The sequence below is a fragment of the Medicago sativa genome, chromosome 6, assembly GCF_051527215.1.
Source record: "Medicago sativa cultivar Bolivia chromosome 6, Bolivia_mono, whole genome shotgun sequence".
Lineage (NCBI taxonomy): Eukaryota > Viridiplantae > Streptophyta > Magnoliopsida > Fabales > Fabaceae > Medicago > Medicago sativa.
In genome coordinates, this window is record NC_140754.1 from 98,605,037 (window position 1) to 98,621,479 (window position 16,443).

Here is a 16,443-nt window from a genome sequence, read left to right on the forward strand (position 1 = left end):
GGTTAAGAAAATCCCCTCGTTAATTTAGGACATTACTCGTTTACGACCCTTTTTTATAAGGAAGGCCATAAAGTGGCCGGTTTGTATTGAATCTTAGCATGGGACAATTCGTTTTATAGGTAAACAACATAGCTACGATTTCCATAGGATATTTTTGCATTTTTTAAAAATTCAGCCAAAATGGAGGTTAAGAAAATCTCCTCGTTAATTTGGGACATTACTCGTTTTCGACCCTTTTTTACTAGGAAGGCCATAATGTGGCCGATTTGCATTGAATCTGAGCGTGTGACAATTCGTTGGATAGGTAAACAACATAACTACGACTTCCATGGGATATTTTTGCATTCTCTAAAAATACGGCCAAAATGGAGGTTAAGAAAATCTCCTCGTTAATTTCGGACATTGCTCGTTTTCGACCCATTTTTACTAGGAAGGCCATAAAGTGGCCGATTTTTATTGAATCATAGCATGTGACAATTTGTTAGATAGGTAAACAACATAACTACGACTTCCATGGGATATTTTTGCATTCTCTAAAAATTTAGCCAAAATGGAGGTTAAGAAAATCCCCTCGTTAATTTAGGACATTACTCGTTTTCGACCCTTTTTTATAAGGAAGGCCATAAAGTGGCCGGTTTGTATTGAATCTTAGCATGGGACAATTCGTTGGATAGGTAAACAACATAGCTACGACTTCCATGGGATATTTTTGCATTTTTTAAAAATTCAGCCAAAATGGAGGTTAAGAAAATCTCCTTGTTAATTTGGGACATTACTCGTTTTCGACCCTTTTTTACTAGGAAGGCCATAATGTGGCCGATTTGCATTGAATCTTAGCGTGTGACAATTCGTTGGATAGGTAAACAACATAACTACGACTTCCATGAGACATTTTTGCATTCTCTAAAAATTCAGCCAAAATGGGGGTTAAGAAAATATCGTCGTAAATTTTGGACATTACTCGTTTTCGACCCTTTTTTAGTAGGAAGGCCATAATGTGGCCGATTTGCATTGAATCTTAGCATGTGACAATTTGTTGGATAGGTAAACAACATAACTACGACTTCCATCGGATATTTTTGCATTCTCTAAAAATTCAGCCAAAATGGAGGTTAAGAAAATCCCCTCGTTAATTTAGGACATTACTCGTTTTCGACCCTTTTTTATAAGGAAGGCCATAAAGTGGCCGGTTTGTATTGAATCTTAGCATGGGACAATTCGTTGGATAGGTAAACAACATAGCTACGACTTCCATGGGATATTTTTGCATTGTTTAAAAATTCAGCCAAAATGGAGGTTAAGAAAATCTCCTTGTTAATTTGGGACATTACTCGTTTTCGACCCTTTTTTACTAGGAAGGCCATAATGTGGCCGATTTGCATTGAATCTTAGCGTGTGAAAATTCGTTGGATAGGTAAACAACATAACTACGACTTCCATGGGATATTTTTGCATTCTCTAAAAATTTGGCCAAAATGGAGGTTAAGAAAATCTCGTCGTTAATTTAGGACATTACTCGTTTTCGACCCATTTTTACTAGGAAGGCCTTAAAGTGGCCGATTTGTATTGAATCTTAGCATGTGACAATTCGTTGGATAGGTAAACAACATAGCTACAACTTCCATGGGATATTTTTGCATTCTCTAAAAATTCCACCAAAATGGAGGTTAAGAAAATCTCCTCGTTAATTTGGGACATTACTCGTTTTCGACCCTTTTTTAGTAGGAAGGCCATAATGTGGCCGATTTGCATTGAATCTTAGCATGTGACAATTCATTGGATAGGTAAACAACATAACTACGACTTCCATGGGATATTTTTGCATTCTCTAAAAATTCAGCCAAAATGGAGGTTAAGAAAATCTCCTCGTTAATTTGGGACATTACTCGTTTTGGACCCTTTTTAGTAGGAAGGCCATAATGTGGCCGATTTGCATTGAATCTTAGCGTGTGACAATTCGTTGGATAGGTAAACAACATAATTACGACTTCCATGGGATATTTTTGCATTCTCTAAATATTCAGCCAAAATGGAGGTTAAGAAAATCTCCTCGTTAATTTGGGACATTACTCGTTTTCGACCCTTTTTTAGTAGGAAGGCCATAATGTGGCCGATTTGCATTGAATCTTAGCATGTGACAATTCGTTGGATAGGTAAACAACATAACTACGACTTCCATGGGATATTTTTGCATTCTCTAAAAATACGGCCAAAATGGAGGTTAAGAAAATCTCCTCGTTAATTTCGGACATTGCTCGTTTTCGACCCATTTTTACTAGGAAGGCCATAAAGTGGCCGATTTGTATTGAATCTTAGCATGTGACAATTCGTTGGATAGGTAAACAACATAACTACGACTTCCTTGGGATATTTTTGCATTCTCTAAAAATTCGGCCAAAATGGAGGTTAAGAAAATCTCCTCGTTAATCTAGGACATTACTCGTTTTCGACCCATTTTTACTAGGAAGGTCATAAAGTGGCCGATTTGTATTGAATCTTAGCATGTGACAATTCGTTGGATAGGTAAACAACATAACTACGACTTCAATGGGATATTTTTGCATTCTCTAAAAATTTAGCCAAAATGGAGGTTAAGAAAATCCCCTCGTTAATTTAGGACATTACTCGTTTACGACCCTTTTTTATAAGGAAGGCCATAAAGTGGCCGGTTTGTATTGAATCTTAGCATGGGACAATTCGTTTTATAGGTAAACAACATAGCTACGATTTCCATAGGATAATTTTGCATTTTTTAAAAATTCAGCCAAAATGGAGGTTAAGAAAATCTCCTCGTTAATTTGGGACATTACTCGTTTTCGACCCTTTTTTACTAGGAAGGCCATAATGTGGCCGATTTGCATTGAATCTGAGCGTGTGACAATTCGTTGGATAGGTAAACAACATAACTACGACTTCCATGGGATATTTTTGCATTCTCTAAAAATACGGCCAAAATGGAGGTTAAGAAAATCTCCTCGTTAATTTCGGACATTGCTCGTTTTCGACCCATTTTTACTAGGAAGGCCATAAAGTGGCCGATTTTTATTGAATCATAGCATGTGACAATTTGTTAGATAGGTAAACAACATAACTACGACTTCCATGGGATATTTTTGCATTCTCTAAAAATTTAGCCAAAATGGAGGTTAAGAAAATCCCCTCGTTAATTTAGGACATTACTCGTTTTCGACCCTTTTTTATAAGGAAGGCCATAAAGTGGCCGGTTTGTATTGAATCTTAGCATGGGACAATTCGTTGGATAGGTAAACAACATAGCTACGACTTCCATGGGATATTTTTGCATTTTTTAAAAATTCAGCCAAAATGGAGGTTAAGAAAATCTCCTTGTTAATTTGGGACATTACTCGTTTTCGACCCTTTTTTACTAGGAAGGCCATAATGTGGCCGATTTGCATTGAATCTTAGCGTGTGACAATTCGTTGGATAGGTAAACAACATAACTACGACTTCCATGAGACATTTTTGCATTCTCTAAAAATTCAGCCAAAATGGGGGTTAAGAAAATATCGTCGTAAATTTTGGACATTACTCGTTTTCGACCCTTTTTTAGTAGGAAGGCCATAATGTGGCCGATTTGCATTGAATCTTAGCATGTGACAATTTGTTGGATAGGTAAACAACATAACTACGACTTCCATCGGATATTTTTGCATTCTCTAAAAATTCAGCCAAAATGGAGGTTAAGAAAATCCCCTCGTTAATTTAGGACATTACTCGTTTTCGACCCTTTTTTATAAGGAAGGCCATAAAGTGGCCGGTTTGTATTGAATCTTAGCATGGGACAATTCGTTGGATAGGTAAACAACATAGCTACGACTTCCATGGGATATTTTTGCATTGTTTAAAAATTCAGCCAAAATGGAGGTTAAGAAAATCTCCTTGTTAATTTGGGACATTACTCGTTTTCGACCCTTTTTTACTAGGAAGGCCATAATGTGGCCGATTTGCATTGAATCTTAGCGTGTGAAAATTCGTTGGATAGGTAAACAACATAACTACGACTTCCATGGGATATTTTTGCATTCTCTAAAAATTTGGCCAAAATGGAGGTTAAGAAAATCTCGTCGTTAATTTAGGACATTACTCGTTTTCGACCCATTTTTACTAGGAAGGCCTTAAAGTGGCCGATTTGTATTGAATCTTAGCATGTGACAATTCGTTGGATAGGTAAACAACATAGCTACAACTTCCATGGGATATTTTTGCATTCTCTAAAAATTCCACCAAAATGGAGGTTAAGAAAATCTCCTCGTTAATTTGGGACATTACTCGTTTTCGACCCTTTTTTAGTAGGAAGGCCATAATGTGGCCGATTTGCATTGAATCTTAGCATGTGACAATTCATTGGATAGGTAAACAACATAACTACGACTTCCATGGGATATTTTTGCATTCTCTAAAAATTCAGCCAAAATGGAGGTTAAGAAAATCTCCTCGTTAATTTGGGACATTACTCGTTTTGGACCCTTTTTAGTAGGAAGGCCATAATGTGGCCGATTTGCATTGAATCTTAGCGTGTGACAATTCGTTGGATAGGTAAACAACATAATTACGACTTCCATGGGATATTTTTGCATTCTCTAAATATTCAGCCAAAATGGAGGTTAAGAAAATCTCCTCGTTAATTTGGGACATTACTCGTTTTCGACCCTTTTTTAGTAGGAAGGCCATAATGTGGCCGATTTGCATTGAATCTTAGCATGTGACAATTCGTTGGATAGGTAAACAACATAACTACGACTTCCATGGGATATTTTTGCATTCTCTAAAAATACGGCCAAAATGGAGGTTAAGAAAATCTCCTCGTTAATTTCGGACATTGCTCGTTTTCGACCCATTTTTACTAGGAAGGCCATAAAGTGGCCGATTTGTATTGAATCTTAGCATGTGACAATTCGTTGGATAGGTAAACAACATAACTACGACTTCCATGGGATATTTTTGCATTCTCTAAAAATTCAGCCAAAATGGAGGTTAAGAAAATCTCCTCGTTAATTTGGGACATTACTCGTTTTCGACCTTTTTTACTAGGAAGGCCATAATGTGGCCGATTTGCATTGAATCTTAGCGTGTGACAATTCGTTGGATAGGTAAACAACATAACTACGACTTCCTTGGGATATTTTTGCATTCTCTAAAAATTCGGCCAAAATGGAGGTTAAGAAAATCTCCTCGTTAATCTAGGACATTACTCGTTTTCGACCCATTTTTACTAGGAAGGTCATAAAGTGGCCGATTTGTATTGAATCTTAGCATGTGACAATTCGTTGGATAGGTAAACAACATAACTACGACTTCAATGGGATATTTTTGCATTCTCTAAAAATTTAGCCAAAATGGAGGTTAAGAAAATCCCCTCGTTAATTTAGGACATTACTCGTTTACGACCCTTTTTTATAAGGAAGGCCATAAAGTGGCCGGTTTGTATTGAATCTTAGCATGGGACAATTCGTTTTATAGGTAAACAACATAGCTACGATTTCCATAGGATATTTTTGCATTTTTTAAAAATTCAGCCAAAATGGAGGTTAAGAAAATCTCCTCGTTAATTTGGGACATTACTCGTTTTCGACCCTTTTTTACTAGGAAGGCCATAATGTGGCCGATTTGCATTGAATCTGAGCGTGTGACAATTCGTTGGATAGGTAAACAACATAACTACGACTTCCATGGGATATTTTTGCATTCTCTAAAAATACGGCCAAAATGGAGGTTAAGAAAATCTCCTCGTTAATTTCGGACATTGCTCGTTTTCGACCCATTTTTACTAGGAAGGCCATAAAGTGGCCGATTTTTATTGAATCATAGCATGTGACAATTTGTTAGATAGGTAAACAACATAACTACGACTTCCATGGGATATTTTTGCATTCTCTAAAAATTTAGCCAAAATGGAGGTTAAGAAAATCCCCTCGTTAATTTAGGACATTACTCGTTTTCGACCCTTTTTTATAAGGAAGGCCATAAAGTGGCCGGTTTGTATTGAATCTTAGCATGGGACAATTCGTTGGATAGGTAAACAACATAGCTACGACTTCCATGGGATATTTTTGCATTTTTTAAAAATTCAGCCAAAATGGAGGTTAAGAAAATCTCCTTGTTAATTTGGGACATTACTCGTTTTCGACCCTTTTTTACTAGGAAGGCCATAATGTGGCCGATTTGCATTGAATCTTAGCGTGTGACAATTCGTTGGATAGGTAAACAACATAACTACGACTTCCATGTGATATTTTTGCATTCTCTAAAAATTTGGCCAAAATGGAGGTTAAGAAAATCTCGTCGTTAATTTAGGACATTACTCGTTTTCGACCCATTTTTACTAGGAAGGCCTTAAAGTGGCCGATTTGTATTGAATCTTAGCATGTGACAATTCGTTGGATAGGTAAACAACATAGCTACGACTTCCATGGGATATTTTTGCATTCTCTAAAAATTCAGCCAAAATGGAGGTTAAGAAAATCTCCTCGTTAATTTGGGACATTACTCGTTTTCGACCCTTTATTAGTAGGAAGGCCATAATGTGGCCGATTTGCATTGAATCTTAGCATGTGACAATTCATTGGATAGGTAAACAACATAACTACGACTTCCATGGGATATTTTTGCATTCTCTAAAAATTCAGCCAAAATGGAGGTTAAGAAAATCTCCTCGTTAATTTGGGACATTACTCGTTTTGGACCCTTTTTAGTAGGAAGGCCATAATGTGGCCGATTTGCATTGAATCTTAGCGTGTGACAATTCGTTGGATAGGTAAACAACATAATTACGACTTCCATGGGATATTTTTGCATTCTCTAAAAATTCAGCCAAAATGGAGGTTAAGAAAATCTCCTCGTTAATTTGGGACATTACTCGTTTTCGACCCTTTTTTAGTAGGAAGGCCATAATGTGGCCGATTTGCATTGAATCTTAGCATGTGACAATTCGTTAGATAGGTAAACAACATAACTACGACTTCCATGGGATATTTTTGCATTCTCTAAAAATACGGCCAAAATGGAGGTTAAGAAAATCTCCTCGTTAATTTCGGACATTGCTCGTTTTCGACCCATTTTTACTAGGAAGGCCATAAAGTGGCCGATTTGTATTGAATCTTAGCATGTGACAATTCGTTGGATAGGTAAACAACATAACTACGACTTCCATGGGATATTTTTGCATTCTCTAAAAATTCAGCCAAAATGGAGGTTAAGAAAATCTCCTCGTTAATTTGGGACATTACTCGTTTTCGACCTTTTTTACTAGGAAGGCAATAATGTGGCCGATTTGCATTGAATCTTAGCGTGTGACAATTCGTTGGATAGGTAAACAACATAACTACGACTTCCTTGGGATATTTTTGCATTCTCTAAAAATTCGGCCAAAATGGAGGTTAAGAAAATCTCCTCGTTAATCTAGGACATTACTCGTTTTCGACCCATTTTTACTAGGAAGGTCATAAAGTGGCCGATTTGTATTGAATCTTAGCATGTGACAATTCGTTGGATAGGTAAACAACATAACTACGACTTCCTTGGGATATTTTTGCATTCTCTAAAAATTCGGCCAAAATGGAGGTTAAGAAAATCTCCTCGTTAATCTAGGACATTACTCGTTTTCGACCCATTTTTACTAGGACGGTCATAAAGTGGCCGATTTGTATTGAATCTTAGCATGTGACAATTCGTTGGATAGGTAAACAACATAACTATGACTTCAATGGGATATTTTTGCATTCTCTAAAAATTTAGCCAAAATGGAGGTTAAGAAAATCCCCTCGTTAATTTAGGACATTACTCGTTTTCGACCCTTTTTTATAAGGAAGGCCATAAAGTGGCCGGTTTGTATTGAATCTTAGCATGGGACAATTCGTTGGATAGGTAAACAACATAGCTACGATTTCCATAGGATATTTTTGCATTTTTTAAAAATTCAGCCAAAATGGAGGTTAAGAAAATCTCCTCGTTAATTTGGGACATTACTCGTTTTCGACCCTTTTTTACTAGGAAGGCCATAATGTGGCCGATTTGCATTGAATCTTAGCGTGTGACAATTCGTTGGATAGGTAAACAACATAACTACGACTTCCATGGGATATTTTTGCATTCTCTAAAAATACGGCCAAAATGGAGGTTAAGAAAATCTCCTCGTTAATTTCGGACATTGCTCGTTTTCGACCCATTTTTACTAGGAAGGCCATAAAGTGGCCGATTTGTATTGAATCTTAGCATGTGACAATTCGTTGGATAGGTAAACAACATAACTACGACTTCCATGGCATATTTTTGCATTCTCTAAAAATTTAGCCAAAATGGAGGTTAAGAAAATCTCCTCGTTAATTTGAGACATTACTCGTTTTCGACCTTTTTTACTAGGAAGCCATAATGTGGCCGATTTTCATTGAATCTTAGCGTGTGACAATTTGTTGGATAGGTAAACAATATAACTACGACTTCCATGGGATATTTTTGCATTCTCTAAAAATTCGGCCAAAATGGAGGTTAAGAAAATCTCCTCGTTAATTTAGGACATTACTCGTTTTCGACCCATTTTTACTAGGAAGGTCATAAAGTGGCCGATTTGTATTGAATCTTAGCATGTGACAATTCGTTGGATAGGTAAACAACATAACTACGACTTCCATGGGATATTTTTGCATTCTCTAAAAATTTAGCCAAAATGGAGGTTAAGAAAATCCCCTCGTTAATTTAGGACATTACTCGTTTTCGACCCTTTTTTATAAGGAAGGCCATAAAGTGGCCGGTTTGTATTGAATCTTAGCATGGGACAATTCGTTGGATAGGTAAACAACATAGCTACGATTTCCAGAGGATATTTTTGCATTTTTTAAAAATTCAGCCAAAATGGAGGTTAAGAAAATCTCCTCGTTAATTTGGGACATTACTCGTTTTCGACCCTTTTTTACTAGGAAGGCCATAATGTGGCCGATTTGCATTGAATCTGAGCGTGTGACAATTCGTTGGATAGGTAAACAACATAACTACGACTTCCATGGGATATTTTTGCATTCTCTAAAAATACGGCCAAAATGGAGGTTAAGAAAATCTCCTCGTTAATTTCGGACATTGCTCGTTTTCGACCCATTTTTACTAGGAAGGCCATAAAGTGGCCGATTTTTATTGAATCATAGCATGTGACAATTTGTTGGATAGGTAAACAACATAACTACGACTTCCATGGGATATTTTTGCATTCTCTAAAAATTTAGCCAAAATGGAGGTTAAGAAAATCCCCTCGTTAATTTAGGACATTACTCGTTTTCGACCCTTTTTTATAAGGAAGGCCATAAAGTGGCCGGTTTGTATTGAATCTTAGCATGGGACAATTCGTTGGATAGGTAAACAACATAGCTACGACTTCCATGGGATATTTTTGCATTTTTTAAAAATTCAGCCAAAATGGAGGTTAAGAAAATCTCCTTGTTAATTTGGGACATTACTCGTTTTCGACCCTTTTTTACTAGGAAGGCCATAATGTGGCCGATTTGCATTGAATCTTAGCGTGTGACAATTCGTTGGATAGGTAAACAACATAACTATGACTTCCATGGGATATTTTTGCATTCTCTAAAAATTTGGCCAAAATGGAGGTTAAGAAAATCTCCTCATTAATTTAGGACATTACTCGTTTTCGACCCATTTTTACTAGGAAGGCCTTAAAGTGGCCGATTTGTATTGAATCTTAGCATGTGACAATTCGTTAGATAGGTAAACAACATAACTACGACTTCCATGGGATATTTTTGCATTCTCTAAAAATTTAGCCAATATGGAGGTTAAGAAAATCCCCTCGTTAATTTAGGACATTACTCGTTTTCGACCCTTTTTTATAAGGAAGGCCATAAAGTGGCCGGTTTGTATTGAATCTTAGCATGGGACAATTCGTTGGATAGGTAAACAACATAGCTACGACTTCCATGGGATATTTTTGCATTTATTAAAAATTCAGCCAAAATGGAGGTTAAGAAAATCTCCTCGTTAATTTGGGACATTACTCGTTTTCGACCCTTTTTTACTAGGAAGGCCATAATGTGGCCGATTTGCATTGAATCTTAGCGTGTGACAATTCGTTGGATAGGTAAACAACATAACTACGACTTCCATGGGATATTTTTGCATTTATTAAAAATTCAGCCAAAATGGAGGTTAAGAAAATCTCCTCGTTAATTTGGGACATTACTCGTTTTCGACCCTTTTTTACTAGGAAGGCCATAATGTGGCCGATTTGCATTGAATCTGAGCGTGTGACAATTCGTTGGATAGGTAAACAACATAACTACGACTTCCATGCGATATTTTTGCATTCTCTAAAAATACGGCCAAAATGGAGGTTAAGAAAATCTCCTCGTTAATTTCGGACATTGCTCGTTTTCGACCCATTTTTACTAGGAAGGCCATAAAGTGGCCGATTTTTATTGAATCATAGCATGTGACAATTTGTTGGATAGGTAAACAACATAACTACGACTTCCATGGGATATTTTTGCATTCTCTAAAAATTTAGCCAAAATGGAGGTTAAGAAAATCCCCTCGTTAATTTAGGACATTACTCGTTTTCGACCCTTTTTTATAAGGAAGGCCATAAAGTGGCCGGTTTGTATTGAATCTTAGCATGGGACAATTCGTTGGATAGGTAAACAACATAGCTACGACTTCCATGGGATATTTTTGCATTTTTTAAAAATTCAGCCAAAATGGAGGTTAAGAAAATCTCCTTGTTAATTTGGGACATTACTCGTTTTCGACCCTTTTTTACTAGGAAGGCCATAATGTGGCCAATTTGCATTGAATCTTAGCGTGTGACAATTCGTTGGATAGGTAAACAACATAACTATGACTTCCATGGGATATTTTTGCATTCTCTAAAAATTTGGCCAAAATGGAGGTTAAGAAAATCTCCTCATTAATTTAGGACATTACTCGTTTTCGACCCATTTTTACTAGGAAGGCCTTAAAGTGGCCGATTTGTATTGAATCTTAGCATGTGACAATTCGTTAGATAGGTAAACAACATAACTACGACTTCCATGGGATATTTTTGCATTCTCTAAAAATTTAGCCAATATGGAGGTTAAGAAAATCCCCTCGTTAATTTAGGACATTACTCGTTTTCGACCCTTTTTTATAAGGAAGGCCATAAAGTGGCCGGTTTGTATTGAATCTTAGCATGGAACAATTCGTTGGATAGGTAAACAACATAGCTACGACTTCCATGGGATATTTTTGCATTTATTAAAAATTCAGCCAAAATGGAGGTTAAGAAAATCTCCTCGTTAATTTGGGACATTACTCGTTTTCGACCCTTTTTTACTAGGAAGGCCATAATGTGGCCGATTTGCATTGAATCTTAGCGTGTGACAATTCGTTGGATAGGTAAACAACATAACTACGACTTCCATGGGATATTTTTGCATTTATTAAAAATTCAGCCAAAATGGAGGTTAAGAAAATCTCCTCGTTAATTTGGGACATTACTCGTTTTCGACCCTTTTTTACTAGGAAGGCCATAATGTGGCCGATTTGCTTTGAATCTTAGCGTGTGACAATTCGTTGGATAGGTAAACAACATAACTATGACTTCCATGGGATATTTTTGCATTCTCTAAAAATTTGGCCAAAATGGAGGTTAAGAAAATCTCCTCATTAATTTAGGACATTACTCGTTTTCGACCCATTTTTACTAGGAAGGCCTTAAAGTGGCCTATTTGTATTGAATCTTAGCATGTGACAATTCGTTGGATAGGTAAACAACATAACTACGACTTCCATGGGATATTTTTGCATTCTCTAAAAATACGGCCAAAATGGAGTTGAAGAAAATCTCCTCGTTAATTTAGGACATTACTCATTTTCGACCCATTTTTACTAGGAAGGCCATAAAGTGGCCGATTTGTATTGAATCTTAGCATGTGACAAATCGTTGGATAGGTAAACAACATAACTACGACTTCCATGGGATATTTTTGCATTCTCTAAAAATTTAGCCAAAATCGAGGTTAAGAAAATCCCCTCGTTAATTTAGGACATTACTCGTTTTCGACCCTTTTTTATAAGGAAGGCCATAAAGTGGCCGGTTTGTATTGAATCTTAGCATGGGACAATTCGTTGGATAGGTAAACAACATAGCTACGACTTCCATGGGATATTTTTGCATTTTTTAAAAATTCAGCCAAAATGGAGGTTAAGAAAATCTCCTCGTTAATTTGGGACATTACTCGTTTTCGACCCTTTTTTACTAGGAAGGCTATAATGTGGCTGATTTGCATTGAATCTTAGCGTGTGACAATTCGTTGGATAGGTAAACAACATAACTACGACTTCCAGGGGATATTTTTGCATTCTCTAAAAATTCGGCCAAAATGGAGGTTAAGAAAATCTCCTCGTTAATTTAGGACATTACTCGTTTTCGACCCATTTTTACTAGGAAGGCCATAAAGTGGCCGATTTGTATTGAATCTTAGCATGTGACAATTCGTTGGATAGGTAAACAACATAACTACGACTTCCATGGGATATTTTTGCATTCTCTAAAAATTTAGCCAAAATGGAGGTTAAGAAAATCCCCTCGTTAATTTAGGACATTACTCGTTTTCGACCCTTTTTTATAAGGAAGGCCATAAAGTGGCCGGTTTGTATTGAATCTTAGCATGGGACAATTCGTTGGATAGGTAAACAACATAGCTACGACTTCCATGGGATATTTTTGCATTTTTTAAAAATTCAGCCAAAATGGAGGTTAAGAAAATCTCCTTGTTAATTTGGGACATTACTCGTTTTCGACCCTTTTTTACTAGGAAGGCCATAATGTGGCCGATTTGCATTGAATCTTAGCGTGTGACAATTCGTTGGATAGGTAAACAACATAACTATGACTTCCAAGGGATATTTTTGCATTCTCTAAAAATTTGGCCAAAATGGAGGTTAAGAAAATCTCCTCATTAATTTAGGACATTACTCGTTTTCGACCCATTTTTACTAGGAAGGCCTTAAAGTGGCCGATTTGTATTGAATCTTAGCATGTGACAATTCGTTGGATAGGTAAACAACATAACTACGACTTCCATGGGATATTTTTGCATTCTCTAAAAATACGGCCAAAATGGAGTTTAAGAAAATCTCCTCGTTAATTTAGGACATTACTCGTTTTCGACCCATTTTTACTAGGAAGGCCATAAAGTGGCCGATTTGTATTGAATCTTAGCATGTGACAATTCGTTGGATAGGTAAACAACATAACTACGACTTCCATGGGATATTTTTGCATTTATTAAAAATTCAGCCAAAATGGAGGTTAAGAAAATCTCCTCGTTAATTTGGGACATTACTCGTTTTCGACCCTTTTTTACTAGGAAGGCCATAATGTGGCCGATTTGCATTGAATCTTAGCGTGTGACAATTCGTTGGATAGGTAAACAACATAACTACGACTTCCATGGGATATTTTTGCATTTATTAAAAATTCAGCCAAAATGGAGGTTAAGAAAATCTCCTCGTTAATTTTGGACATTACTCGTTTTCGACCCTTTTTTACTAGGAAGGCCATAATGTGGCCGATTTGCTTTGAATCTTAGCGTGTGACAATTCGTTGGATAGGTAAACAACATAACTATGACTTCCATGGGATATTTTTGCATTCTCTAAAAATTTGGCCAAAATGGAGGTTAAGAAAATCTCCTCATTAATTTAGGACATTACTCGTTTTCGATCCATTTTTACTAGGAATGCCTTAAAGTGGCCTATTTGTATTGAATCTTAGCATGTGACAATTCGTTGGATAGGTAAACAACATAACTACGACTTCCATGGGATATTTTTGCATTCTCTAAAAATACGGCCAAAATGGAGTTGAAGAAAATCTCCTCGTTAATTTAGGACATTACTCATTTTCGACCCATTTTTACTAGGAAGGCCATAAAGTGGCCGATTTGTATTGAATCTTAGCATGTGACAAATCGTTGGATAGGTAAACAACATAACTACGACTTCCATGGGATATTTTTTCATTCTCTAAAAATTTAGCCAAAATCGAGGTTAAGAAAATCCCCTCGTTAATTTAGGACATTACTCGTTTTCGACCCTTTTTTATAAGGAAGGCCATAAAGTGGCCGGTTTGTATTGAATCTTAGCATGGGACAATTCGTTGGATAGGTAAACAACATAGCTACGACTTCCATGGGATATTTTTGCATTTTTTAAAAATTCAGCCAAAATGGAGGTTAAGAAAATCTCCTCGTTAATTTGGGACATTACTCGTTTTCGACCCTTTTTTACTAGGAAGGCCATAATGTGGCTGATTTGCATTGAATCTTAGCGTGTGACAATTCGTTGGATAGGTAAACAACATAACTACGACTTCCAGGGGATATTTTTGCATTCTCTAAAAATTCGGCCAAAATGGAGGTTAAGAAAATCTCCTCGTTAATTTAGGACATTACTCGTTTTCGACCCATTTTTACTAGGAAGGCCATAAAGTGGCCGATTTGTATTGAATCTTAGCATGTGACAATTCGTTGGATAGGTAAACAACATAACTACGACTTCCATGGGATATTTTTGCATTCTCTAAAAATTTAGCCAAAATGGAGGTTAAGAAAATCCCCTCGTTAATTTAGGACATTACTCGTTTTCGACCCTTTTTTATAAGGAAGGCCATAAAGTGGCCGGTTTGTATTGAATCTTAGCATGGGACAATTCGTTGGATAGGTAAACAACATAGCTACGACTTCCATGGGATATTTTTGCATTTTTTAAAAATTCAGCCAAAATGGAGGTTAAGAAAATCTCCTTGTTAATTTGGGACATTACTCGTTTTCGACCCTTTTTTACTAGGAAGGCCATAATGTGGCCGATTTGCATTGAATCTTAGCGTGTGACAATTCGTTGGATAGGTAAACAACATAACTATGACTTCCAAGGGATATTTTTGCATTCTCTAAAAATTTGGCCAAAATGGAGGTTAAGAAAATCTCCTCATTAATTTAGGACATTACTCGTTTTCGACCCATTTTTACTAGGAAGGCCTTAAAGTGGCCGATTTGTATTGAATCTTAGCATGTGACAATTCGTTGGATAGGTAAACAACATAACTACGACTTCCATGGGATATTTTTGCATTCTCTAAAAATACGGCCAAAATGGAGTTTAAGAAAATCTCCTCGTTAATTTAGGACATTACTCGTTTTCGACCCATTTTTACTAGGAAGGCCATAAAGTGGCCGATTTGTATTGAATCTTAGCATGTGACAATTCGTTGGATAGGTAAACAACATAACTACGACTTCCATGGGATATTTTTGCATTCTCTAAAAATTTAGCCAATATGGAGGTTAAGAAAATCCCCTCGTTAATTTAGGACATTACTCGTTTTCGACCCTTTTTTATAAGGAAGGCCATAAAGTGGCCGGTTTGTATTGAATCTTAGCATGGGACAATTCGTTGGATAGGTAAACAACATAGCTACGACTTCCATGGGATATTTTTGCATTTTTTAAAAATTCAGCCAAAATGGAGGTTAAGAAAATCTCCTCGTTAATTTGGGACATTACTTGTTTTCGACCCTTTTTTATTAGGAAGGCCATAATGTGGCTGATTTGCATTGAATCTTAGCGTGTGACAATTCATTGGATAGGTAAACAACATAACTACGACTTCCATGGGATATTTTTGCATTCTCTAAAAATTCGGCCAAAATGGAGGTTAAGAAAATCTCCTCGTTAATTTAGGACATTACTCGTTTTCGACCCATTTTTACTAGGAAGGCCATAAAGTGGCCGATTTTTATTGAATCATAGCATGTGACAATTTGTTGGATAGGTAAACAACATAACTACGACTTCCATGGGATATTTTTGCATTCTCTAAAAATTTAGCCAAAATGGAGGTTAAGAAAATCCCCTCGTTAATTTAGGACATTACTCGTTTTCGACCCTTTTTTATAAGGAAGGCCATAAAGTGGCCGGTTTGTATTGAATCTTAGCATGGGACAATTCGTTGGATAGGTAAACAACATAGCTACGACTTCCATGGGATATTTTTGCATTTTTTAAAAATTCAGCCAAAATGGAGGTTAAGAAAATCTCCTTGTTAATTTGGGACATTACTCGTTTTCGACCCTTTTTTACTAGGAAGGCCATAATGTGGCCGATTTGCATTGAATCTTAGCGTGTGACAATTCGTTGGATAGGTAAACAACATAACTATGACTTCCAAGGGATATTTTTGCATTCTCTAAAAATTTGGCCAAAATGGAGGTTAAGAAAATCTCCTCATTAATTTAGGACATTACTCGTTTTCGACCCATTTTTACTAGGAAGGCCTTAAAGTGGCCGATTTGTATTGAATCTTAGCATGTGACAATTCGTTGGATAGGTAAACAACATAACTACGACTTCGATGGGATATTTTTGCATTCTCTAAAAA